At 42.4% G+C, this 26,343-nt stretch overlaps 1 protein-coding gene across 2 annotated transcripts in view; it reads left to right on the top strand.

Moving 5' to 3' along the window:
* Positions 1–26,343, top strand: part of ankrd11 (ankyrin repeat domain 11) — a 77,334-nt gene that overhangs the window by 13,546 nt on the left and 37,445 nt on the right. For both annotated transcript variants that reach the window (XM_019876337.1, XM_019876336.1), the window contains exon 2: positions 5,868–5,949. The gene's annotated coding sequence lies outside the window, so the exon portion shown is untranslated. The remainder of the gene's footprint in view (positions 1–5,867; positions 5,950–26,343) is intronic.

Genomic DNA, 26,343 nt, shown 5'->3' with positions numbered 1-26,343 from the left:
TCTTAAAAAAAAAAAAAAGATCGGTCCATGTGTTTGTTTGTTTTTTTTATTTTTTTATTCAAGGCTCTTGGAAGTGCAGCTACAATGTTTGCATGAGAGCACATAGTGTTCTTCTCTGGTCGGAGTGAATACTCAATTCCGATGGGCTCAAATTTTTGTTGGTGTACGTTGTCAGCCGATCATGTACATCCTTTGAATGTCTCAAGAAGTTCCTGTCAAAAATATCACTACAGCATTCTAAGTGAATTCACAGCACCGTTTGCAGTTTGATGATTCGAGCCAACATAGCAACGTGACACAGATTTTTTTTATTTTTATTTTTTTAAGCAAACAAAGTACTGTGAGGACAGAAATAGGCCAATTTAAAACAATGAGTGATTGAACCATCTACTTTATTTGATCATTACAACATCTTTTGCTGGGATGCCGTGGAGGAATTGAGGGGGGAAAAAAAACAAAGATACAGAGGTGACGCCAAGCGTTAACTCCGTAAGGGTACAGTCAATTTACAGAGGAGAAGGATCATGAAATCAACGTGAAGAAAACAACAAACTAGGCGACTGAGACGCTGAGACACTTCCTGGCACAAAAACAAATAAACAAAAAAAACCACACACCCACTCACCTCACTTTGTCATCAGTGAATGGTTACAAGCCCGTGAAAATTCTGGACGACCATGAAGACACTGTGGTCCTTGGCAGAAAAGAGGTTGCGAGGGACCACTGCGATAACCCTCCGCTACATCATTGTATATCTAGTAAATAAGTGCCAAGACATTGCATTGGTGAAAGCAAAACCGAAATAAGATGTTCATATTTTGTCATTCAAAACTAGTCAGATCAGCAGGTGGTGAATGAGCATTTCTCCCAAAAAAGAGGCTAAATGTCCATCCTCGTTTGTCACTCCTGTGAAATATGTCGGATGAGCGTGCTTTGTCACGTACTTTTATTCAACCTCCCAGGCGCCGTACAGCAGCAGTGTAGCAAGCGTGGATGGATATCACCCGAAGCAGCTGCTGAAGACAAAGGCCTGATCCACAATACGCGACAACTCCCAGTCGGCGTTACTCTATGAATCTGCCACCGAGAAAAGGACCGCTAAACATTCTGCGCTATATTTAAAGCATTAAAAGGTTCAACCAAACAACACAATTTCATCAAACCAACGTCTGCTAGCTTGGCGCTAACACTGAATACGAATGGTCTTAGACGGGCGAATGGATAAGATAAGAAAACCTTTATTAGTCTTACAATGGAGAAATTCACAATTCACAGCAGCAAAGTTATGAAAAGAAGAAGTAGAAGAACAAAATATAGGAGCTGCTGTAAAGGCAGCCACTCTCACATGATATAAGCATGAACGTTACCGTAATCATAAATGCGACCGTCACACAAACGGAGCCATCCAGCTACAAAGCTTGAGGCGTGATTTGGATGTAACTACTGTACTTGTTTCATTACAAATCAGTTGTGGTGGTGTTGAGCGTAAAAAAGCTGAGAATTGCGTCAATGTCCCGATGATTTATAAACTGGACTGTAAGCCTTAAAGCTGTCGGCGTGCCATGTTAACGCGCAGCTACATATCTTCGACTTTGCCTGCACCGAGCACCTGCTTGCATGCCGAGGATGTTGGTTCAGCGTTGCCGCAATTTGCTAAAATGAAGCCACGCAGATGCGCCCGGCGAGATTTGAATTGCCAATTCTCCAGGTCCGCCTCGCGCTTCTTCCCAAATGGCAATTCTGTGACCAAATCGCCTCAGAGCAGCCGTATTCTGATGAAGCCTGCGGATTAGCCGAAGAATGTCATGACATCATCTTCACATGACACAGTACAAGTTGTGTACTGTGAGAAAAGGTCATAAACAGCCAAATTGGCAGAAGTTTTACAGTTGGTTTGGAGTGCATCAAGGTAATTATTTCTCTGGGTGCGGAGGGCACATAATTTGTATTTGTGCGGACTGTAAGGAGCCTCAATAGGTGATGAGTGCCCTTGAGGCTCGAATTCATTGGTGTATTTTGCAACTCATTTTGCAGGAGCGATCCTTTGTTCAACCTATCAAGCCCCCCAAAAACATATTTGTGTCGAGCAACAAGAAATATACTTTACAGACTGAAGATTATGATGCATGGCACATTCCCTTTTACCGTTTGAAGATACCTTTTTTTTTTTTTTTTTTTTTTTTGAATGAGATGATATTTTTCTCCCCATCAGTCCTATGAGCCTGTTACCTTGACAACAGCAGAACATTTTTATCAAGGGCTGTGTGTTCGTTTTGTGTGTGCGTGCTTGCGATGCGTTGAAATAACTGTGGCAAGGCAGTACTGGGCAAAAAAAAAAAAATGTCACAAACATTGCTGCCGTCTTCTTATTGCAGCCCTTTCCCTTCTCTTATGCCTCGATTCTCTGTTTTCTTTAAATATCATCTTTTTCGATTTCTGGTGTATTGGTCATTTGACCGATGCCCATTTTCATGAGCATTGTTATTTTTCAATGCTTTCTCTGCCTGGCTCCCGATGACAATACGACGTGACCGCAGGATGTGCCCCTCACGAGGTTTTCCAAAAATTATTTTACATTTCGTCCCCATTTCCCTTCAGTTACAGAACAAATCAGCAGTTATCAGATCCAAATGAATATGCCAGTATTTATTTTTTAAAATTCACATCTTCTATGCCGAATCCTGCGGTTTTTGGAAATGCTGTATTTGTTTGAGATCAATAAGAGGGATCATTGTGCCTGTCTGCCCAAGTCAGATCTCATCAATAATGTAGATGTTTTTGTAGAAGAGATGCGTGGTGTGCATGTCTTTTTCTGAAATCTTTCAATGCCCGCCACCCCCTCCCAGTGTCAGGTTTCGTCTCCATTCTTTGTGCATTGAGGAGCAGATGACGAAATCTAATTAGTGGCGATATTACAATCAGCTCTGATACCTGATGCTCGGACACACTGCTGTCCAAACGCGGGCTGTTATGTGAAGCCACTGGATCTTGCAATTGAATATTTGTTTTTTCTCAAAAGCCGACAGCGCGCTTCATAATCCGGTGTGCCTTATATGTGGATCAATATTCTGATTTCTTGGACATAGTATTTGAAATGTTCTGTAAAGCGCTTTGTTACAGCTGCAGCAGTTGTGATGAAAGCGCTACATACATAAAGCTGTATCGTATTCCCTTTAGCGTAGCTCCATCTAGTGGATGCATAATGCAACCCCAGCCATGACTATAGCTTCTATTCTATGCGATTTATAATGCCGTGCACCCTATATATGAAAACGGTTTGAAAATAGGCTATTCATTGAAGGTGTGCCTTATACTTGGAAGCGCCTTATAGTACGGAAAATGCGGTACTTTCGTTTCGCTCTTGTGGCTGTGGGTGTGGTGAATGACAAAAATGTCTCGTCTCGCTAGTTTGTACCCACGGTATGGCCTTAATACATGTCTGTCAATGAACCAAAACGAAGCTGTCAGTGTCACACCCCCCCAATGGCTGGTCGCACTGTTGTGACCTCAGATTCATTTTTTTTTTCACCGTTGAGAAATTAGGTTGCATATGTGACCAAATTGGTCACACAGTAGAGCTCTGAGCATATACATTTTTGCTCCGTGTATTTAACCAACAAAATGTTCCACCGAATCACATCCTTTTGTTCAACAAAAGGACCAAGCTGATTTAATGTTAGCACATCATTGGAAACGCCAATAGACTGGCGAGTAGAAATTCGAACCAATGTTACTGTAATTAGAAACTTTCAAACAACTGGTACTAAACAGTGCCCCCAGCTATGGAGGTACATTGACACATTTAATTAAAGACACGCCTGTAAACAACTCAATGTAATTTCCCTAGAATAACATGCACTTGATTAATCTATGCACCCCAAAAACCGGTCTTTTAAACTGATTACCGGCATAGCAATCACATTGCTGTTTTCTCTTTACTTGCTAGCAGTTTCATCTGTCAACAATCTGAGTTGTCGCCGCGTCCTTTTGTGATCGTTTCAGTATTATTGTATTGCGGATTTCATGCAGGTTTAGTGTCAAAGTCAGAATAAATGCTACACTGTTGGTTGATTTGGGTTTTGCATCACATAATGTGGTTGACGGACTTCAATATGTATTCATCGTGTCGGCTTCATTGCGATGTTACTTAATTTTTGTTTACTTCAGCTATATTCTCCTCAATTGGCTGACATCTCCTTTTGTATTGTTTCTGGAGGAGCGGGGGGGGGGTTGCTTCCTGGTTGGATTATTACAATCCTTCAATCCTCCGCTGCCCGCTGGGAACCCACAACAGGTTCCACTCCAGTAAAAACACAAATACCCATCTATCATCCTCCTTGCCATGTAGGCCATCCCAGTGAGGTCTGGCCTTAATCCTCTTTTACGCACCCACCTGCTATTCTGCCTCTACCTACCTCTAGCCTTTCTACTCCAATGCCTACTTGATGATATTGTCTAGTGATAGAAAGGCCGCACTTTTTTAAGTGTTGAGGGTAAAACTCAGCTGTATCCCAATAATTTGGCATTAATCAAAAAGGAAATAACAGTTTGGTATAACGTCGTAACCGAGCAACCTGTAAAACTTGTGGGTTTTTTCAAACAGTTCTCACCCGCTATTCATTTATCAGACTTAGTTGCATTTTGACCTAGATTGAGGGAGCAATTGTGGGCTCAAATGAAAAAGGGCCTGCTACACTGTCTGGAATGTAACCAGTTTAGCCCAACACTGGGCCTCTGTTAAATATGCTGCCATGTCCCGCCTCCTAAATCCCGATAAACCCTTGTCCTCGTGGTTGGAAGGGAACAGGGGAAAGGGTGCCTAGCCAGGAAGATTTGAAACAAGAGCAGAGCTGCGGGGTGCTGGCCTGTTTAGGTTTGGTTTGTCTTCCTGTTTCTTTTTTTTTTTCTCCCCTCCCCACTCCACTGTCCCGTATGACCACGTTGTTGTGCCACTCAGGTCAGGTTTGGGTTCCACTTAGCAGTTCAAGCACATTTTCTTGCATTGAGCATGCTCAGAATGGGCCTTCACAGAGGGGAACCAAATAGTTTGTACCCAGACTATTTTATGGCTCAATATTTCTATGTGAGGCGATCAAATTTAGAGCCTGATAATATAAAACACCGCACTTAGGACTCTTGCAGCTTTGAACGTCCACTTCGAAAGGATCATACCTCAGTATTGATTTTGCTACATCACGCAGGCCCGATGATGCGACTTGAAATGAAAAAGAATGACTCAAACTGAATTAAAGGACCTGCGCCAAACACACAGACACCTTGAGCATACTCTCACAGGAGCTGCAGTTGACCCCAGCTCACGTCCAGATACTAACGTGCGCTCTCTGACATCACACTCCACCCCATCTTGCCTCGCCATATGCGACAGTAGTAGAAAAAAAGAGTTGAAAGTAAACCTATTTACGACTTGCAATTCTTTCGTGCGCCTTCAAATAAGTGTGTCCATCTGAAATTTTTCAAACAGGCAAGGCAAGTCTGCCATTTCAAATACGTTTTTGGTACATCCTACATGTTTTTTTTAACCACTATTGTAATGATTCTCAATTTGGAAACCCTTCTTCGGTCTGCTTGAGGTTTCTTCCCAAGTGGGAGTGTTTCCTAGCTTTCGGCTCTCGCTTCATCTGGGGTTCAGTTGGGGTTGAGTCAGTCTTTTAATAAGCGAGGAGTGTGCTCTTATACCTCTTCCATGTGTAAAGTGACCCGAGACAACTTTTGTTTGATTTGACGCTATATAAATAAAACGGAATTGAAGGAAAACTGTTGAGTGAGGAGAGGTCCTTTATTCCACCAGGCTTCGTTTGCCTTTTACGTATTAATCTTTTCTTGTATGTGTGTGTGTCATGTTTCAGGATCTTTGGACACCCGAAGATTCCCTGGTGCTTCTCTTTTTGGATTTTAACCCACTGGCATTCTCCCACAACCATGGAATCGGTATGTTGATGATCAATCTCTTTTTCCAATGTTTGATACATGTATAGAGTTTTACAATAAGAGACTTGCTTTCGGTGACGTTGCTCTCAAAAATCCTTTTTGAAAGAATATCCTGACAACCAATGTCCATTTAAAATTAGCCTGACATGGATGGGAACCTAAGTTCAAAAGTGGAACTGTTCAGGAACAAAATTTTTTGACGCATCTCGGTACAGGTCACGAACTGTGCTTCGGTTTCCCAATGGGCAGAGCATTCAACTGGAATGCTCAGTGTGAATGTTGTCGCCTATGTTTTGGCCAGACAGATGTGTAGCGTGTTAGTTTTTGCTATAAATTAGCACTTAGGTTGACTCCAAAAAGTGAAAGGCCCAGTGTTGGGCTAAAGTGCGAAGAAATCCTGGAAATTTTTGTCGCCCTGGTGACATCCCATGAGCACTTGTTGGTGGGTCTGGTCGCATGCCACCAAATGTTGTTTTTATTGAATCTTGTCTTTTGAAGAGCTCTAAACTCTTCGCTTCAGGCAGGTTGGGAGTTCCCTTTCTACAGCTGCGGAAATACAGCGCGCTGATCAGTCACCGCTGGTTCTCACAGTCTGACGAAGCACATTTCTGGAATGTAACCCCGCTTCAAAAGATGGACGTCCCAAGCGGGGATCCGGCAACATTGCGCAAGGCATCTAACATATTTGCCTTCACGTATGATTTATTTGTAATTGTACGAGCATACTAAATGGATTTGCAATAGCACAAGACAATGACATTTCCATCTCATGGGTTGGAGAAGGCTCGTTTTCTGTATTTATGTACGTATGTACAGCCTGCCAGCATCAGGCATTCGGTCTGTCGTGCGCAGAAGCCTCTTGCACTAGTAGTCCGTCCGAAAGCACATTAGCGTTGCGCTCTATCCGTTGGAATGTATGCATTAAGAACAGGGCTTAGTGCTTGCTGAACTTGTGCCTTGTTGTCCATTGTCAGAGGTTGCCTTGGTGAGAAAGAAAAATAGGTCACCGTTTCTGTACTGCAGAACTAGCTCCTGTTTCCACCAAATCTCTACTTTAGCAAACGTTTCACTCAGACATGCATAACAGACTACCAGATGTATTACACACACTAATCACCATCTCAATGATCGCCGACGTGTGTCATCTTTCCATAGAAATTAAATTACAATTCCAAACAGTTAGAGTTCCACATTGTAAGAATCTATCTGTATATTAGAATATTTTGCTGGGGTGGGGGGGTGCTGGTCAGTCAATGATTCCAGCAGTCGGCGATTGCGCTTGCTTTGCAGACATCATCTCTGCTTGTTCTCGACTCTCAGCAGCCTTTACTGTCTCTCTGCCTGCGACATTGCACCAGCCAGAGCTGCTTCTGTTTACCTCCCTGAGCTGCCTATATCTGCTTACTGTCAGTGGAAACCAAGGAAACTGATCACAAAGCTTATTATGGGTGCCAGGAGTGGAATACACACTGTGCCTGTGGGCACGCAGGCACACACGCAGAGCGATGCGCCACCCTCCTCCATCTCCTCATGTGATGCCAGTCACGTGGTTTGCAGGCAAGCAGCTCAGCAAATCTGAATTGGTCTTTTATTTTTAACTGCTTTAAATCCTCCACCTGGGCTGCACAGTAAGTGCAAATGTTGTAGGCGTCTGTTGATTTGATTTGATTTGACGGTCTTGAGAATAAACGAATACTAGATCCATGTTTGTGCTTCTCCGCAGCTCGATTTTTACAGACCCGAATAGTTTAGATGGATGGATATGTAGCATTTGGCTTTTCAATTCTGAAACTGTCCAACCAGATAATATCCACCTCAGGCCACAATGAACGTTTTAAAAAAAAAATAAAAATTGGAGTGCAACTGGATGTTGCTGTGATCCAAATTATAAGGCGTTTGCTCTTTTTCGGTGTTTCTATTCATGTCCAGATTACTTAATAGGATATTTCAATAAATGAATTTTTTATCAAACTATTCCTGGCTCTCTTCGGCTATGTATTATCAACAACAATTAGCTTCTATAACAATCTATGACTGTAAAACTTAAACCACCAAATTTTCAACAGTAGTTTTTTGAGGGGGCATAATGACACCCAGGTGCTCCAAATTTTGCACAGCATCCCAAACAAATCCAGTTTTGAAGGGATGGAGTGAAGTGCACAGAATTAAAAATAAATACATTCCCAAGTCTTTCAGTTCCTGTTACACTCACGGTTTTACCAGTAGAAGTGTTTATAAATGAACTCTTTCCAAAGTTTAGTCTTAAAAGCACAAGTTTGTCGGTTTGCAAATCCTTTTCAATTTCAATTTGAGTCACGACTGTCACGGCTCACCTGTTTTCTGGATTTGGTCATGTGACGTTTGCAAAGTGAGCCCTAAGGCTTTGTGCGTCATTTTTAGTCGACAGCAAATCCTAAAATGGTCGCCCCTGAGATGGATAGCAACCGGTGCATTTTGCTGCCTAATTCATCTTGCACAAAGGCAATATTAATCGCAGTACCGTTTAATGTGGGCGCACAGAACATATTGGAAAGACAATTTTTGACTTGACTCCCCCCTTTCACAACAATCAAAAAGCTTTTGGTGGGGTGGTGGGGAGAGGAAACTATAAAGACACTAATTGTTGGAACTTTTCGGGTGTGGAATTCTTTCCCGCTCTTGCCTGATGTACATCTCGAGTTGCTCAACAGTCCGGGGGTCTCCGTCAGCGGATTTTGCAACTGATAACGCGTCAGACATTTTCAATGGGAGGCAGGCCGGTCTCATACTCGCACACTTTTACAATGAAGTCACACTGTTTTGGTTTGTGGCTTGGCATCTTCATGAAATAAGCACGGTTGTCCTCTGAAAAAGTCGTTGCTTGGATGGCAGCCTATGTTTCTCCAACAACTGCACGTACCTTTCGGCATTCATGGTTTCTGCACAGAAGTGGAAGTGACCCACGACGTGGACACTCACACGCCCGCGTAGCATCAGAGATGCTAGCTTTTGGACTTTGCGCTGATAGCGACGGAGTCAGTCCTTTTTTCTCTTTGGCTCAGAAGATAATTTTTCACTTTGTGCCAGTCCACCTCTCATGACCTTCGGGCCCAGAGAAACTTGCGGCATTTCTGTGTGTTGTTATGTGGCTTTCGCTTTGCATGGTAGAATTTTAACTTGCATTTGCAGATGTCACTGCTGAACTTTTTTAAGTGACAATGGTTTTCTCGAGCCCATCTGGCAATATCCGTTGCACAATGACGCCGGTTTTTCATGCGGCGCCACATGAGGGCTCAAAGGTCACGGGCCTTCATTGTTGGTTTTCGGTCTTGCCGCTTACTGCAGAGATTTCTCCAGACTCTCAGAATCTTTTTATGATATTCTGATGACTGTGAGAATGATGAAATCCCCAAGTGTCTTACAATTGTCCACTGACAAATGTTCTTCAACTGTTGCACTATTTGCTGACACAGTTCATAAAATGGTGAACCTCTCCCAGTCCTTGCTTGTGAACAATGGGGTCTTTTATTTTTTTTTTTAAATTTTGAGCATGTTGAAGACATCACATTCAGAATGAAAGACAGTTTGCAAACGAACGTTGGTCAGTTTGAACGTTAAATATCTTGTCTTTGCCATGTATTCAATTGATTATCGCTTGAAAAGGATTTTCAAACTATTGCATTTTTTTTTCTATTCATGTTTTACACAACGTCCAAACTTAGATGAAATTGGGGGTTTGCATAGTTAATAAAGAATTTCCAGCCTTTTTATCATGAACAATAAGGAAGATATACTTTTTAAATCCAGCGAGTTTGTTTTACTTGTTAATGTTGTAGTTGTGTCAACTGTGAGCACCCTGACTATGTTGTTTGTACTATTTTCACGCGTACCAATGTTCCTACTGTATTAGACATCGTAGTTGGCGGCCATTTTATTGGGAATGGTTACAACGAACTACCGCTATAACGTACAGATTCGTTATGTCCCTCGAGGTACGTTGTAACGAGCTTCGACTGTGCTTTATAAGTTCTGTTATCCCTCCGCAGCCAAGCTCAAAAGGAAGGTGTCCACGTTCGATTTGGCCTAGATGAAAGTCTGAACTTTTTGTAATCACACCTTGCTCGCTCGTTTCCTCTTTGTACTCCCCCTTCGATCTCCTCCTTGCCCCAAATGGGGCTTGTTCCTCACTGGGGATTAGTGTGTGCAGCAGCTCTGAACACAGAAGTGGGCCCTGCCTGTCACGTTACATAACTCGCCCCGGGAAGAGCGACTCAGCCTTGCCCGGCTGGAGAGACAACTATAGAGGCTTTGTTTTCCCCACCTTGCCTTCTTCCTCCTCTCTTCGGCTTCTCGTCCTCCCCTTCAGGCAGACTGCACAGTTACACTGTATAGAAAGGAGTCTGTTTTCAGGAAACAGACAAGTCACTGTGGCCCTGAGTGCAAGAGCGCTAATAGCAGCTAGCATCACAGGATGCTTACATCTTAGGCTGAGGAATTCGCCATCTAACTCGAGGTCACACGGTTTCAAAGATCGGAAGTTAATACGTCGCTGCCAATCCTGCATTTCCCCTTGAGCATACCCCTGTGGTGACATACAAGGATAGCTTTCATGTCAGGAGCGATGGACCTTCGTGTTGAGTTTTTAGGCAATGCATGTGAAAATGAGCCATAGCTTGCTCCATTCAAAACTTGAACTGAACTATCAACACTGTCCATGCATCCTTGATTTTTTTTTTCTTTTGTTTTTGTGACGCCAAAGAACAGAGCGCAGCAACACTGCACAGGCATGTCATATGATCTAGGCATTCAGTTCCCAGCGTGCATTGCGTTTCGCAATACATTTAATTAATGATGTTACAAGGACGCTAATCCTGTCATATGTGTGTGGTTTCTGTTACCGTTAGTTGTCATGTTTTTTTTTTTTTTTCTCCAAACCTTGACTTTGTGTGAAATCGTGTCACCCATGTCAATTCCTCAACGTCATTGGCGATGTGTCGTACATTGCTGGTAGAAATTATTTAAATGTAGGGATAGTATCAAGCTGATTTTTGCAATATGTAATTATAATTCAAAAAATAAATACAGATTACGTTTCTGTCACACAACACCACATATGGTCTTCTGCCATGTATGTTTTTTTTTTCTATTGTATTTTTTTAAGTCGGTGGAATAGTGTCTGCTTTCGTGGCATTGTGTATGACCAAAGTTCCCATCAATTGTGGCCACAAAACCAAACGCTGTTTGGTTCTGATGACTAATTTTAGAGCCGCGTGGCCCTTCCCGAAGGTGGGATGGATCAGATCTCTTTGCACTTTGTTTTTGTTCGTCTCTTCTGAAACTATCCACAAATAGACATACATTATGGTGATGTATAGTAGATCCCAAAATACATCTGACAAAATTGTTGGTCCCTGCTTTTAAAGAAAAAGCCACAATGGTCACCGAAATAACTCGAGACTGAGACTGGGATTTGCCAACATGCAAATTGACAAGCCACAAAGCATCCGGGAGAAAGTCCGTAGGGCAGATGAGACCAAACTGGAGCTTTAGCTCAGTTTATAGAAGCACGAATGAAGCATTTGTAAATTACTGTTTGCAGAAAAGAAAATGGGAGATGCTCCGTCATGTATTGGATCTGCTTTCCTTTATCCAATATCATGCGACGTGTCAGAAAGCGAGGTCTTGAAAGTTGAGTGATAGTCATCATGGGTTAATGACCCAAAGCGCACAGCTAAAACCATCCGGCTATGGCAAAGAACAAATCAATGGACTATTTTAGAGCGGCCTTCTCTGAGACCTCATCGAAATCTAGTTGAACGTCAGTGGAAGGAGCTGAAACGTGCAGTCTGGAGAAGCCTGGAGGCAACCCTCAAACCCGAGACAGCGGCGGCGGCAGTTTTGTTCACAAGAAACGAGCCAGAATACGTCATGGTCCCCACTTGTACACAATTCTATTTGATAGTTACAGTACTGCATTGAATTCATTGGATCGTGGCCCATGCCTAAGAAAAAGGTTGCTCAGAAAATATGAAGATAAGCTATAAATGTATAATACCATCCAGTGGGTTTAGCACAGGAAGGTTGGCGATCGACACGAAATGTACGAGATACGATACTGGAAAATACAGCAAGATGTTAGAATAGCCAATAGGTTTCATCGGCATCGTGTTGTTCACTAGGCTTGGATGAAAATTACTTTCATATTTCAAATTTCACAAAAAAAATATAAATAAATACTCTACCCTACTGTTTGGCCAGGTCCGCTTTGTCATTTTTTTTTCAATATTTCTGGTAGACAAAAAAAAGGAGGCTTGATTTTTTCATTGCTTGTTTTCATTGATCTTTTTTTTTTTTTGAAAACAAATGGCCCCAACATTTTTTTCCATGTGTTTGTGTTTCTAAATGTATATTATGTCCACTGCTATTAACCATTTGTAGCCATAAGCATGGCGCCATAGAAGCATAAGCTACTCACAGAAAGTTCGGGATGTTGGGTTTTTGTGTGGAATTTCAGTTAATGCACAGTTCATGCATTCCTTCCCCGAAGCGGGCATGCTAGAGCCTCTCGCAGCTGTCTTTGGGCGAAAGGCAGGCTACCGCCTGAAGTGGTCGCCAGCCCATTGACCACTTCAAATAGACAAACCACTTTTCACACTCACATTCACAGCTATGGACGATTAATTAACCTAAAATAAACTGTGCCCTTTACCGGTGAACTTAATTTGACCTTCTCTTAACTCTTGAACGTTCACCCGTTGTGAACTTTGCCATACAGCTCCTGGTTTGAGAACAGCAAGTTGTACTGGAAGAATGAATTATTCGACATGTGCAATCAAAAGTTTTGACTGTTAAATTGAGTTCATCTGTGAAGGTTATAGTGTCGTGCATTTTAGATGTGTCCTCAAATTCACCCTAAAGCTTAATTTTTCACAATCTTTAAGCTTTTAAGTCTTGGAAAAAATGTTAACACATCAGTAGGAAGTTATTGTCACATTCCGAATATATTATATATTATTATAGCAAATAGTCTCACAACTCAAAATGAATGGACAGTTGTAAAACAAATAGTTTTCCGAATGACTCTTGTCATAACCTCACATGCTCGCAATAGCAGAAACCAACGAAACATTGATGATGTCTTTAAGTCGGACTTTTAAGACCACATGCACGTTATTTATCCAATCGAGCAACTTTGAACAACATGGGACATAGTGTCGAATTTTATTTCAAATGGATTTGAAATGTATTTTAAAAAGTCTTGAATTTAACTTGCCTTAGACTGTAGCAACGCTGTTATGCTCCACTCTTGTCGAGAAAAAAAAAAGAAGACGAATAGCTAGAATTGACTCGTGTTGGTTTATGTAGGAAATTCCGTTCTAATCTTTTGTTCTGTCACAGAGGTATTTTTTTCTCTTAGAGCAAGCTGAAACCTAAAAGAGGAGTGCAGAGGGCACACAAGAGACGATCCATGATCTACATGATCTCGACAAGATCTTCTTGTCATAATGGCTCCTTTTCTGATTTGCTTGCGCCTGAAATGAATCTGGTTATAGGGAATTCTACCCCAAATTGGTGTACGGTAGAATAGACTTTTTTTTTTTCTCCTATCATTTTCTTACTTTCACAAATGAGCTATATGATATCGTTTCGGCTCATTTTTGTCGTACTTTGGCCCTGTCTGGTCCTTCTCATGCCCCCTTTGAAACCTCGGCATTGTGACCTTGGTTTCGAGTGGCTGTGCGCCGTTCGAAAGCCAACACCTCTCCCGGGAGAAACTGACCTTATTGTCTGTCACAGTGTAAATCTGCGCACCTCTCTCGCTTCTTTAATATTAAGCCAATTCAACAAGTCTTGTGTCCATTTTGATGCAGCTGCATTTTATAGTGTAGAAAAGTGCTTGGTTTGTGGGAAGTATGGCTGAAAGATTGAATTGCGCTTCTTCTGACATATTACTTTTTCGATTGGAAAAACTTTTTTTTTTTTTTTTTTTTTTTGGTTCAAAAGCTATTTACCGTAATTTCCGTGTCAATAGGGGCACCTGATTTAGACGCAATAGCTAAATTCAGCCATTAAGGCAAATCTGTAAATATATTGGCCGCTTCGCATTATTAGTCACCGGCCTCCACCTTATGGCAAAAGGATATTTGCCAAGAAAGAGGTCACACAGATAGATGTTTGAAAAACTTTAACTTAAAGATCGTTGGAACATTTTTTTTCCCCCAAACAATGCCGAACACGGCTAGTTTACACAGTAGCCTCCCAGAATCCTCATCCTGTTGACTAAGATTACCAAAGCCCTCTTCAACAGCTCAAAAATTCCTTCGTACGCGTTATCAGTCTCTGTTTAGCTCTTTAGCGATGTCACAAGCAGAAATGTTTGGAGTTGTAGCTAATGTAGAGCAGTGTTGTTTTTGGCAGCCATTTTAGTCTTTTGAGCAAAAATGCTTCTTAGGTTTAGTCACATTTTAGTCATTCCGATTTGTGATTTGTTTTTTTTAGTCGACGAAAGCTCAAAAATGTGACAAATGACAAAGTTAACGAAATATAATTTCGGGTGTTAACGAAATATAATTTCATCACGGTCATCGTTGACAAAAACAACACTCATGTCGAGTGAAATTGAGTGGCTGATTGTTATAATCTGCCATTGATGTTTTGACTTTGACATACTTGGTTGAAACATGGTTTGTTGAAGCAAACTTCGTTCCACAGGTTTGGACCTATCCCGCAGCAGGTGTTTCTTTAGGAGGCCTGCTTTACTCTCAATGTGAAAATACAGTACTTGTTTACTCTGGCTCTCCTCCCTTTCAATCTATTCAACTGTGCATAGTCTGATCTTGAACTTTTCATTTATTCACCTCTGACTTTGTTTGCCATGTCCACAAAGCTTGCCTCTTTGGTCCTAGTTTCTCGTTTGATTTTTAATTGCTTTATTTTCATAGGTCGTGATGATAGTAAAAAAAAAAAAAAATGCCTGTATGAAGCAAAAAAAAATATTTGCAGGGAAATCTTTTTTTTTTTTTTTTGTTTTTTGAATTTGCACTTCGTACTGATGGGCTTTCTTACTCCTAGTGCTGTCTTGCAGCATCCTGGAATCCAAAGCACGTGCTCTGAATGTCCATGCAGATGTTATAGAATGACTGCAAAGTTTTCTGGGCATTTGCAAAACAAGATCACGTGAGGCGTCCAATGGAGAGGACCAAGAGTGCCAAACTTAAATAATATAATGGGTCATGGAGTCATTTTTTTTCCTCCAGGTTTTAATTATTTTATTGTTCATTTATTATATTTCAACATTAATTTCAATAATCAATTCTTTCTATGTATATTCCATGAGCAGTGTGGATAATGGATAAATGGATGGATTTTGGGCCTGCCATTCCCTGCACGTCATGAAATGATTTTGTCGGTTTTTCTCTCACATCCGTACAAAATGGGCAGGGACTGGGAGGGACTTGCGCTGTTTCAGCACCTATCAAATTGTTTCTTCCTGCTCGGGCACTTCTGGGAGTGATTCGCAGACATTTTCCCAGCAGCCATGGATTTACTGACCGGTATTGTGTATTTAGCACATTGACAAGTTATATCTGGCATAACCTTAACATAAGGAAGAATATCGACGTCTACCACATCTTTGCGATTATCGGACATGGCATAAATTGAAGTCCTTTATTACTAATTTGCTGGTCAATGCTTTGTGGAGAAAGAATGTAAACACTGCATGGAAAATAACCGTTTTTTTTTCAAACTCCAAAAGACCCAGCCATGCTTGGGCAATGTTGGAGATAAGAATGTGTGCAAACTATCCAAAATAAGTTGTCAAAGTCATAAGTAATTATGAGCAAAGTTGTCTTTTTTAAAAGCGTTTTACATTTTCATCGTTATGGGCATTGTTATTTTCTTGTGTGCAGCCAGTCCTGTTGTCGGAATGTTTTCCAATGTGTTGCATCAGGCTGGAGCCTGCTTAAGAGCTGGGCAGAGGCCAGCAGTCAGCCAGAACAGGAAGCAGATGGAGCAGTTTGGGCTTAACCCTTCCCACGCCATTTTATCCTCTCGGCCCTCCTCCTCCAACCTGCAAGCCGCTCTGTGGAATGGAAGGAGGACTGGGTAGGGAGTGTTTGGGGGATGGTCGAAACACGACTGCTTGCAGAAAGAGATGCGCACAGAACAGCGAGGTTGCCGCACAGATTCAGCTACAGCCATGCATGTATACCAAGAACCATCTTGCAACTTGCAAATGCTGAACAATTTTTAGATATGGTGACCCCATCGACTAATTAAAAAAAAAATCCATCCATATGGTAATGCCCAACAATAGACTACCATGAGGCAAACATGCTGATGTTTCTCTCGCATTAACATTTACATGTTAAGGGGTAATTAGAAAAGGAAGGACTCATTTATTATTAACTAGTTTGACAACCTTGCCCCAGTGAAAGAAACAAATATTCACACAATATTGGACATTGTGATGCAGATGCATGTTATGTTTAAGAAATGCCACATCCTTCGCGACTTCACCAATATATTCCCTTGAGTTCTTGAGCTCCCAATAGCTGTTGAAACAATATTTGCAGTTTATCGGATAAGTTTAGCGTCGATTCATGTGCAATCACACCTTCCAGCTTGAGTTATTAGAGAGACGAGCACAAAAGCAGTTGGACAGAAAATCAGTGGTTCTCAATTATTTTATTTTTTATTTTTTTGCATGCTTGCTGCTCTCAGGAAATGCTCCGTTTTCACCAACATCATCTACTATATCGAGCACGGGTACAGAGCTTGAAATAGGCACTCGGGAGACAGAAAAATGAAACTTCAGATCTGAGGCTCCATTCAGAGCTGGCAACACTCCTCAAGCAAAATATACAGAGGCATCTTTGAACACATGCGAGGGAGAAAAGTCGGGAGCTTTCACTGCCTTTAGCTGTTGCTAAGACATCACTGAGGTCTGCTTCGGATGAAAATGGCGCCTTGTTTTGACCAGCTGACTCTTGTTATCTCGATGATTGGCACATAAGGCATCATGACGTTGAGCAATTGTTGTCATTTTTGAACTGTAAATATGCGAACAAAGGGTGTCCTATACAACAGGATTTTTTAACATGGTTGCTATGCTAAAACTCTGGCCAATTCTAAATACTGTGGCAGTCTTGGGTCACAGTTTCACAGTCGTCTATATCACGTAATAAGTACATTCACAACGCTCATAAGCTGTCACGACGCAATGTATGTCATTGTCTTCCTTTAAAACTGACCAACTTGAGCGAATTGAGCTCGCCCTCACTCCCATCGCCTCAAACCCATCATTCGCTCCAATCTACACGACTGCATTGACTCAATATGTGATTCCGTCGTAATACCGCAGCTCGCGTTCATTCTGCCTGCATCGCTAGCGTGGGGCACAACAGTTTGGTTTTTTGGCAAAATATGCCGTGGAGAAAGCAAAATTGTGGACATGAAATGTTATCTTTTAGCAACAGATGGCAATGGCTTTCATGGCTCTTTCCACTCCTTCCATCCAACAGCACTGCTCCATCCTCCGCTTGCCTTCGACCAACCAAAGTGTTAGCTGAATGTGTCATGGCTGAGGGTGGCAGGACTGACAACTGTGTCCCTCTCCTCACTCTGGCTTTTCCCTTATTCTTCTCATGGAAGTACTCGTAGATTGCCATATCAGTCAGATATGAGCAAAAGCATCAGTGTTAAAAAAAAAGAGAGAGAGGGAGAATAGAATGAATACATTTTGTCCAATTAGAACAAAAAGGAAAACCACTGATGCATGGAAAGTCATTGGTTCACGTCATTTTAATTTTTTATATTAACATCTTGGAATGTTTATATATAGATATCTGTACCATAACGATATATCGCCCGGCCCTACTTGCAATATATTACGCGCTTTTTCCAATTATAGTATAACATGACTTATTCTCTGCAGTAATTGATCCAACCTGAAGAAGCTTTCATGCCTTGCGTCTTTGAATCTTACTGGCTAAATTTGTCTACAAGTTTGAGAGTCCTGTGAGCTTCATTATTCAACATTTGCTCCAGTTGTGGAGGGTTATATTTAGAATTGTTGTTGGGGAAACCAACACACAGTGTGCACTAAAACCAAATGTAGCCAGCGGTTGGATTTTCAGAACCTTTTTAGAGGATCGCCTCATGAAACCTTCTTGCTCCTTTGTAATGATGTTGCATGTGGGCATAGGAACATTCAGATCTCTAGAGGTGGATTTGTAGCCTTGGTTTTCGATATCCGAGCTTCTCTGCTAAAGCTACTGCCCTGCCGAGTCGACCCCGGATAAGCGGAAGCAGATGGATGGATGGATGAATTTTTGGTTCATGTTGTCTGGTTCCTGACCCATTCCCATGAACTCCTCGAAGGTATCAGTCATTGTCTACAATTCTAATATAGTTGTGTGTTTTCCGGTAGCCACAGCAGGCGGTTATGTTCAGCCAAGTTGTGGGAATGAGGCAGTTAGGTCATACAGCAATGTCTGTGTTAGCTTATAAACTTATAAACTCCTGTTTCACCACAGAGCTGGCCATTTTTTTTCCAACAGAGATGATCATTGTGACCTTACTGATTTTACCTTTTTTCACCATTGGCAGCCTGCCACTGCTGTAGCCAGACAGCCAGCTGGAGTGAGCTGGAAATAAATGCGGATCGTCGTCGTTTTGGAGATTTGAGACACATTGAGAGAGTCTACCTCTTTCCTTTGTGTTTGTACTATCATCATAAAATAGGCAATTATCCACGTTTTAGGTCCTATGTTCTCTGGTTTATTGCTCATAAAAGATATCTGGCAAACTATGTTTGAAATACTGTATGTCTCCAGATATCAACACAATTACGTTGCCATGAAATGAGATGAGGCCTTAACTTATTCACTTCCATTGATGGCAGTAAATGTCAAAAACATCCCCATGTTTACTAGCCGGGCAGTGACTAACAGAGTCATACCAGTGGCAGCGGGACCACGGAATAGCGGTGAAGGAAAAGGCCAGCGGTACGGAGTAAAGCTTCATCGCCGGATTATTAAGATCAATAATGCACGGACAAAAACTGTGTGCTAACGAGAACTTGATTCATCGTGTACAGCTCTGTATCGTTACACTTGTCAGCATACGGCACACGGCTGGGCTCGTTGAAGCTCATGTAGCAAATGCTGTGTGATATTTGTAATCATTTGTTTTTATTTGTTTCTATAATGCCAATTCCGGTTCTGACAGGGCCACCACAACTTGACTCATGGCGGCCTGACTCAAAAGGCTGAATGTCAGACCTCGATGCTGAAAACGTTGTGTTGTTGCTGTCGGTGGGTCTAAAAGCAGGATACGCTATCCCTCTCGCATTGGCCGCCGGTGCCTGATGGCGAAAGCTCAATGCCTCTCGTAATCTGTGGAAACGTGAGCCTGAATAAATGGTCACACGCTTGTGGATTATCTTCCCCAGGATGTTATTTTGTGCAGGAAGGATGTTTGAAATGCCAGTCACCAACACACAACACCCTCCCCCCAGCTTCTCTCCCACACACGCAGCCTTTTATAATCTGCTGGTGAGCTGCATTGGAAGAGTGCATCTTCGTAATGCAGAGCTCTGCAGCCTTAGGTTATTGGAGTGTGCAGATAGCACACATTTGGACAGTGTGGGGGGAAAAAACTCTGCCTGGTTCAATTGTCCAACACCGTCCTAACCATTTTTTTTTTTGGCCATTTTTACCTCTGTCTTCCTCAGTCTTTTTCCTCTTTGCTCCTTTGCTTGGACCACTTTTTCAGAGTTTTAAGGCATCCAAACTCGTCTGCTTGGGAGAGCGAGATGAGCCCTCTGAGGCGGGCAGCGAGGGAGTCGAAGCTCAGCCGAGGCATTGACAGAGTAGTGAGACCCAGCAGGGGAGTGAGCAGCTAAATATAGAGCGTGCACTGGAGTGGTGGTGATGTCACAGGCCAGAGAAGAGAGGAAAGGCAGTGGGCTAGAGGCTACTTTTACAGGTGACTCGCTAAGTAAGGCTCTGCTTCTCAGAGTCTTCTGATGTGGTTGCAATGATGTAGCATTTAAAATCAAATTTTCTTTGGAAACTTTCCTGAGGGAACAATTTGATATGCATTGTCTTAGAAACTCAGCAGTTCAAAGATGTTACTCAAAAGAGCATTTTTTTTTTTTTTTAAAGTAGGGTTCTTTTTTTTTTTTTTAAGGAAAATGAGTGGAACATGTATTGTCTGAAGTGACGTGATGTTAAAACAAAATCGAAATGTCAGCCCTTACGGACTTGCCCACTTTCCACTGAGGCCTTGGCATGAGCCCTTGCGCTTATAGCTCTGGTACACACTAGCCGCAGAAGTAATATCTGTGGTGTATCCTTGGTCTGGCTTTGGGAGTTCCACAAAAATGAGGCGCTGCGTCCAAACTGCAGACGCTGCTCCATCTCTGTTCATGCCACGCGTTGTGTTTTGAGATGCTGATTTTAAGCAGTGGTCCATGGATTTCCAGTGAGTGTCGTGGATGCAGATCATTTTCTATTTATATAAACACACTGCCATAAATAAATACTTTCTACCATGATGCTCATAAGAAATGCTGCTTTTTTTTTTTCCCCCTCTCGACCATTTGTCCTCTTATGTGTGTTTCTGAATATCTAAAAGCGTTTGTAATGGTTGCAATATGAGTAAATGTGGAATGCACTTGGGTGTGCTGCATTAAAATTGACATGCATGCACACGCATACATTCACTTGTTCTCCTCCTGTGCCCGCATCGCAGCTCTGGCGCACAGAGGATTGATTATGGCCACTGGGAGAAACTTGCCGAGCAGTTCGGGTGGTACTTAACTGATTATATTATTTTGCGCATGCAGTTGTGCTCCCATTATCAGAGGAGAGACCCAGCGCTGTCATTTGTATGTGTTCGTTTTTGCTGGGCCGCAAGACTTTTATTGCTAGGGTGCAGCTGCAGCGCACAGCGTCCAAGAGTCTTCTTGTCATATTGATCGCTGAGCCTGCTGGATTCTTAAGATACCAAATACCGACTAGACTCATGAGTTGTCTCGTGTCACTCCATGAACTCATCTCTGTGTTTATGCAGTAGTATAATTTTGACTTGAAACTATTTAAAATTAGACAATGCTTTTAACTCGACATATTTTAAAACCTGCCATGTACCAAAGGATACGACCGAACACAACTAAAGTATTCAGTGACATTGTTCAGCGAACATTGTTTTGCAACCAATTTTCCTTCATTGCTGCCAGGCTCCAACAAATTTGGCCGTGTTTTCAAATGCGGAATGTTCAATGGCGTTGCAACAGCGCAGATGTTTTAGCCAACCAAAATGCCAGCTTATACCACGTGATCTTTCAGAACATGAATTAAGTTTGCCTGTGCCAAGCGAGCTCTGGCCCACTGCTGTGTGTGTGTTTATTTTTTTCAATATTAATAAAAATAATCTATATAGAATTGTGTTTGTCCTTGTGGCCAAAAGCAAAGCGTGCTGTGTTTATGCAGTAGTATAATTTCGACTTGAAACTATTTAAAATTAGACAATGCTTTTAACTCGATGTCTTTAAAACCTGCCATGTACCAAAGGATACGACCGAACACAACTAAAGTATTCAGTGACATTGTTCAGCGAACATTGTTTTGCAACCAATTTTCCTTCATTGCTGCCAGGCTCCAACAAATTTGGCCGTGATTTCAAATGCGGAATGTTCAATGGCGTTGCAACAGCGCAGATGTTTTAGCCAACCAAAATGCCAGTTTATACCACGTGATGTTTCAGAACATGAATTAAGTTTGCATGTACCAAGCGAGCTCTAGCCCACTGCTGTGTGTGTTTATTTTTTTAAATATTTATAAAAATAATATATATAGAATTGTGTTTGTCCTTGTGGCGACAAGATTGAACAATGCCCTTTTAGCTTCGCGAAAGCCAAGTAGCAGAAGAAGAAAGGTCTTCCGGGTCAAGTGAAATATAACTCGAGGGAAACAATTCATGGTGACTATTTTGTTTCCCCGCCTTGTGTTAAATCAACACATATGAGAAGATAAGATAAATGTTTGTTTTCCGTTCTTCATTTTCCAATTTTGTGAGTAATTCTGAGACAAATATCTCCCGATGTAATTTCACTGATGGACAAGTTTATGCCCCATCTTATAAATTGTACTTGAAGAGTACTGATTGATTTTACAGTTTCAGATTAGCTGTTAATTTTATTGGCGATAGGATACAGATGGGGATTCGGATTCATCTGTTTATCATATGCATGCGTGCGTGCGTGATTCATTGGATTTGCAATATCATTGATATGATGAAATGTGATTGGCTAGTTGTAACAGCTGCAATTTAATTGGCCGTTGGGGGTGGAGTGAAGGGGTTCAGAGCAAACAGATTCAGCCATGCTGTGCTTAAAAACCTGACGTGCACCGCCACGCTGCGTGCATGTAATTCATGCATCTGCAAAGATATCCGCTTGTCAGTGCACTCTGTGCTTTGTGTTGTGGGCCAACATTTGAGTCAGAGCGAGCTTCAGATATGCCACGGCTTGAGTCAAGTATAAAAAAAAAAAAAAAAAAGAAAGTAATGAAGCAATGGATGTACCGTAATACTCCAACAAGCGGGCAAGCAGAATTAAAGTCGTCGATGCATTTTCAGTCATTTGTTTGACGGGACAAACGGTCAAGCACGCAAACACAAAATGAGAACACGCACAAGGATCAAATGCTCACATGAAATAAGCGTCCAAGCCAAGTGACTCCAGCTCTTGATGTCACTCACTCGGCATTGCCCCCAACATTATGTACAGAAATTACACTTTGGAAAACTAGCTTATTTACGTTCCCTTTTATGATGTTGTTATACTACACAGTGTATTGGTTTTGGCGAGAGCTAGTACAGATTTTCAGTTTCTCGCATTGAGGAAAATCTGTTTGACCTCTGAGTAACTTGAGTTATGCATGAGGTCATTAAACAAAGTAAACTTCGAAGTCAAGGTACCACCGAACTTGCAAACTCCCTACTTAAAGCTTGGATTTAAAAACAAAAAATGCATTTCAGCTCCAGATCACAATATCCCAGGTCATGTTTCTCAGCATCGACACAGCATTTCTAGAAATGTATTTGTTTTCATAAACCAAGTCGTGACAACGTTAGACAATGAACAATGAGCTGACGAGTGTAATTCTGTCATGTTACCTAGCTACCTATGTGACAGCTTATATGAATATCAACATATCATCGTTTGTCCCATGAAAATTAGGCGTGTCTGTTTTTGTCATTTCTTTAATGTTCACGTTTAATGTCTGCGTTTCAAACATGCCATCAACAAAAAAAACATAATGACGAAAACGGACATGCGCGTTTTTCACAGGACAGCGATGAGATGCAAGTCTTAACTTGTTCTTCGTGCGAAATCATTTGAGATAACGCGTTGACATTTAGGCGCAGAGCTTTGAGTACGTTTTTCAAACATTGCGTGTGGGCACGTTAAAATGCACACATCAGGGAAGCGAGCCTTTTAGAAAACATGAACCAGCAAACGTTGCCGACAAAAGAGGAGAATACGAAGGAAAGAGCAAGTCAGTGAGCGGTGAAACCGAAAGAGGTACGAGTGTAAGCTACGGCTGGAAGAAGCCTGCCATGTTGAGTGTACAGAAGTGGCGTGTCTGCTGATGAGTAAGCTCGCACCCGAGCTGGAATGAAAAGCCTTTGTGTTCGTAATAAGAGCTCTGGCAGGAGTCCAGCAGCTCTGACTAGTGTCGGATTAGGCTTGGACAATCGGGACCGCGGGATCAAAACAAGGGGCAGGAACACCAGGGTCATTCTGCTTGCAAGGATACCATCTGCCCTGCTCGCCTCCCTGCCGCAGTCTGGGGGAGGGGAGAGCGAGAGGAATGGGGGAGGGGCAGACTGGAGCTCGACAAGCAACAACACTGTTGTGGCAGAGCTCGGCAACTCTGTATGCAGCTCAGCTCAAGCTCTGCTTTGCTTTGCTCCGCTTGCAGCACTCGGGTTCAGCATGCTTGTACGGCAATTCTGTCAGATCACATGCGCGCGCATGGACGGACGCACTCATTTTCAGCCTTTTCGAAATGAAGTTCGCCAGTAAAACGCGTTTCTCGTTCTCGTCATTACTCATTCTAACTCAGTATTTGTGCTTTTTGTTTCCCCACCCTCATTGCTCCTTCCGTACAAAGTCCTTGTTGACGGAAACATTGTATGCATAAATATGGAGACCCGTGCGTCGCCGGAAGGTTTGTTGGGGGACACACTGGCTGCTAAGGCTCTTGTAGTTCTTTTTTTTTTTTTTTACATGAGCGTTTCTGCCTCCATTTTATCACACATCGTCCATATTCATCTTGGACCATTTGTCCAAGCCCAACGACCCCTCTCCAGACACAGGCAGCACTTAGATATGAGGTGGCAGTCCATTTGGTCCAGTCCCCGTCACACCCCTTTGTGCTTTCAGAAATTCAATGTGTGCACCGGAGGGAGAAGGGGGGTGGGCGTTATATGCTTTGCTTCTACCCTCTATGTGAACTTCGCGTGTAGCGTGGTCAAACCTGAGTACCTGACCTATTTTTACGGCTTGACGCCTTTTGCTTGAAACGGGACTGAGAAGCTCGATTTGGCCACCAGTGTTTGCGAGAGTGGCTGTTTCATGTTGTGGTGGCGCAGGACAACAGAGGTGAGGGCAGATGGTCTAATTTGAGACTGTAGTAGTTGGTGGCTGGGGGAGGGCAAAAAAAAAACCCAACACGAAAAACACAAGAGGAATAGAAGGTAGGCTTGGCTGATGTAACGTGAAACATTATCCATGCTCTATGTGAACGCTTGTGTGCACATATGCGCAAGTTAAGTGCGATGCGTGTGCATTAGCAGTCAGGGCCAACCTGCTGGCTCTCATCAATAATTTACCGGTCCTTTCTGTGCATCTCTCCTCACAACATCCCCTCCCCCAGCAGTCTCATCTGTTCCTCCTCATCTCCCGCTTTACCTATCTCATCTGCGCCGCACCCTTCATTACATATTGGACTCGTGTTACCCTGTACTACCCCCACCATCAAATAATCTGCACCCCTCTCATGATTTCTTCAAATGCGTGCATGGGCGTTTCCTCTTGAAGAAAAAAAAAAAAAGATGCTCACTTAGCTGTTTTGGTTACTACACTCTTTTTGGCAGTGCTCCCATGACTGCATTAAATGGTGATGATGCACAAAACAAAAAAAAAGAAGAGATTGGTGCTCTATACTCCCTTGACTCTGCAGTTACCTGCACTGAAACGGTGTCAACTTTAAATTAGCGTGACACCGTTTGCCCCAAGTTCTAGGCAGGACACGATGAGGTCACATAGCCTTCCAGCAACGCAGCAGCCAATGGAGGGCTATCCTGCTTCGTACTCAAGTTGGATTCACAATGATGCAAGAGTCCCTCTCGTAAATCACCACTCCCAATAGATTTATTTCTCCTTGGGAAGGTCTGCGATGTGGAAGACTTGGAATTACAACTTGCTGGAAATCACTGTTTGTGACTGAATTGTGTTGTCACCAAAGCTTGGCTTACGATACGCGACGCAAACATGCAGCTAGCCGGCCCCTTCGGAAAGTGGGAGGCATATGCCCAAAATGTGATAATTCCCACGCCATGTACCCGTTTTGAATGTAAATACTATACAGTACCCTCAAATTAAAAAGTGTAAAATCTGCAGTTCGAGCACCTTCTTGATCATTTCATTCTGAATCCTTTCTGTTGGTGTTTAGGGCCAATGAGCTGAGCTCATTCATTTATGCTGACCATCAGGAAGATCATAACAATTATGCAATTCACATTGTCTCCTCTCGCGATTGGATGTGAATAATGAAACATCTCAGTCTACGTGCGCCCCATTAGGCCTGACTTGATAACTTCAGCTTGTATTGAGTATTTCATAACTCGATCTTTTATTTAGCCGCATAATTATTCGACCATTGTTTTCCAGGCTTTTTTGGAGCCACGGCACTTACTTTGCATGCGAAAAAATCTCAAGGTCAACCACCCAACAAAAAGTTGGATAGTTGAAATCATGATCTTGTCTCCGTTTAAATGAACTTAGTGTGAAATCTGGGCTTGTTGCACACAAAGCTGATATTTACAGGGAGCAGGATCTTTTTTCCTGTGAGTGGGCACACGGGTTGATTGTACATTTTTGTCATCCAAATGAAGAATATTTATTTGCTGTGCACAGCCTGTCACTGTATGTCGCTGGTATATGGAGAACGAAAAAAAAAATAAATAAAACATTTGTGGTGAGCATGTCCGCCTCACAGTGCAGAGGCGCAGGTTTCGATCCCGGCTCCGGCCTTCCTGTGTGTAGTTTGCATGTTCTCCCCCGTGCCTGCGAGGGTTTTTCTCCTGGTACCCTGGTTTCCTTCCACATAACAAAAA

This window comes from Hippocampus comes, unplaced genomic scaffold (assembly GCF_001891065.2).
Source record: "Hippocampus comes isolate QL1 unplaced genomic scaffold, H_comes_QL1_v1.1 scaffold150, whole genome shotgun sequence".
Classification (NCBI taxonomy): Eukaryota; Metazoa; Chordata; class Actinopteri; order Syngnathiformes; family Syngnathidae; genus Hippocampus; species Hippocampus comes.
This window is presented reverse-complemented; position numbering and strand designations above follow the sequence as displayed.